The following is a 2,506-nucleotide window of genomic DNA, read 5'->3' on the forward strand; positions in this document are numbered from 1 at the left end:
TGCATTTAAGGTGTAAAGTTTACCTTCGACCAAACGCCCCCCAATGGCATCCCAGCGCCCCCCTTTAATAAAAATGTCCGCCAGCGCCCCCTGCCGTCCTCTGAACGCCCCCTGGAGTCGGTACCGCCCACGTTGAGAACCGCTACTGTAGGAAGTCAAATGAAGCCAGTACAACGCTATTTTGAACACGACATCCTACGCCCCTCCATGAAGTGTGTACTCAATCAAAGTGAACACGTCTCAACTTCGACATCCAAATGGCGGACCGGTCACTGTTTTAGGTATTTGTACTGCTAAAAAGTACAACTATAACAACAACAAATTTATTTTAAATGTACTTTAAATGGGTATTTTTGCTTTCCAAAGTCATCATGTTTTTATATGACTTGAAAATTCGATGTATTCTCACATGTTCAGTAGAGTAAAATAATTATTTCAATATTTTACATTTTTAAACAACAAATACAGCTTGCTCTGTGAGCACTGCCACATTTCCAAGATGGTGATTTTTTATTGTAATATGATTCATTAAAAAAAAATAAAAATAAAAATACACATTAAATGTAACATCCAATTTAATAGTCTTAAAAGCAATTCTTCTTGTGATTTGGCAAATTATATGCATGATTCAACTGTTACTCAATAAAAACCATCTCTGATTTTAAATGTCTGCTTTAGAGACAAAAAAATTAACAAGTAATTCATAAGAATAAAGAACCAGACATCAGAGTCTCTTCATCCCTCAATCATCTCCTAAGGCTAACAGGGTACAGAATATTTTTGCTATGATTGCTTCAGTTTCTTATTGTGTTTTTAGTCGACTATTATGGTAAATCATAGTTATTTGCTTAGGATGTTGAGTTTAGATGAAATATTTATTCACATACAATTATTAGTCGATATAATATGAATGACAATTTAAAACACAAATCATAGAGTAACAGTTTATTTTTTCTGTATTAAAAAAGTTTATTAGGTCTTAGGAAAAATGTTGTTTTATAAATACAGTGCTCTATAATTAATATTATTTTATTAATGTGCATTGCTAGTTTGGATAACATGACAATCAAAACATTCTAACAAAATGCACCACCTGCAGCCCATAGGCTGTTCTAGACAGAGGCTGACACAAGTGGCTTTTTGGCTCACTTACATATGATGAAATATTGTCCTATTTTTTGTTTCATTCTTTTTTTTAATTTCCCCCATGAAAAAGCACGGTTGAACCACGGTTCAGAGGCTTTTTCTAGACCAACTTTACGACAGGAATCAGCCTGTCGTAAATTCTAGAAAAAGCCTCTGAACCGAACTTCTTATTTGTACAAATGTTTTTGTATTAACCTTTAAAATTCCAAAAATGAAAATTTCTCATGGTGAAGACATGCACCACTATACATGTCTTCAGACCTGCATGGAACTGGGATTGAAACCCCCCAAAGAAACTCCCCTGCTGCCAATGTTCGACAGAAACAAATATTTCTATCTGAATGGAAAGATTCAGATAGAAATATTTTAATGATGTTTTAAATCATCGCCAGTCAACATCCTTCAAAAATTATTACACAAAACTGATCTCCCTGTCCTGAGCGCCTGCTATCATGGAGTCGGAATGGAAGAAGGGAAGGGGGGAGGATAGGGTTGTGGTTGCGGCCACATCGACGCGGACGCTGCGACGGGTCTGCGCAGCTGTGTTGCGCAGAGATTCACTGGCGATGTAAGATCAGGACGAAAGAAAGAATTCTCCCCTGGAGTCTGTCTGACTAATAAGGTGCACATTGCAGTTTCACCGTGTGCACATATCAGATGTCGTCATTGGGAGAACACCAGCGCTCTGGCCTGACAAAATATGGACAAGCAGAAGCTGGGATTAATGCGGTAAGACGTGAAGCTTCATTTATTTATATATTTGGGCTGTAAGCTCACTGTGATTAGTTATTCTTGGTGCAGTGATTTATCTGTCATTACATGATGAACATGATGTGAACTGCGCAGGCTTAAATCTGCACAATATTCGTCTGAATTCATTTGTAGCGTGCAGTGAGTGCAGCTTTGCGCTCTGAGCATGCAGTAAAGCGGTGAAGAATCAGGCTGCTCATTACTAGCTGTTTTCCCATCTTCGAACACTGACATCATCCTCATCAGGATTCTGGCTCCGGGCATCGGCTATTCGTGTAGTACTCCCAACGTGCAGCGTTTGCAAGCTCAGCGCCTCAATGCGTCGATCATTAGGATGTCTGCGCTCGGCGGCTCAAGTTTATTTTATTTCACAGACTGCAGGCCGTCAGTGTGGGACTGCTGCAGAGGCTGGATCGATGCTTTGATGACTGTTCTTTAAAAAAAACTCGACAGAGCACTGGTGAGAGCTTGATGCTGTAGAACAGGGCCATGCAGAAATATTTCACATTAAATTAGGGCAGGAGCCAGTGCTATTCAACCATCTGACAAAAACAGTGTCTGCTGGTTAATCATTACAACCCAGCAGGGGCGGATCTAGAAAAATATTTAT

The 2,506-nt window shown here is 39.2% G+C and overlaps 1 protein-coding gene across 2 annotated transcripts in view; it reads left to right on the forward strand.

Annotated features, from left to right (window-relative positions):
* Positions 1-1,624: 1,624 nt before the first annotated feature.
* The window catches only part of ajm1 (apical junction component 1 homolog), a 31,387-nt gene continuing 30,505 nt past the window's right edge, over positions 1,625-2,506 (forward strand). For both annotated transcript variants that reach the window (XM_017307838.1, XM_008423073.2), the window contains exon 1: positions 1,625-1,875. The gene's annotated coding sequence lies outside the window, so the exon portion shown is untranslated. The remainder of the gene's footprint in view (positions 1,876-2,506) is intronic.

This window comes from Poecilia reticulata, linkage group LG12, assembly GCF_000633615.1.
Source record: "Poecilia reticulata strain Guanapo linkage group LG12, Guppy_female_1.0+MT, whole genome shotgun sequence".
NCBI classification, from domain to species: domain Eukaryota; kingdom Metazoa; phylum Chordata; class Actinopteri; order Cyprinodontiformes; family Poeciliidae; genus Poecilia; species Poecilia reticulata.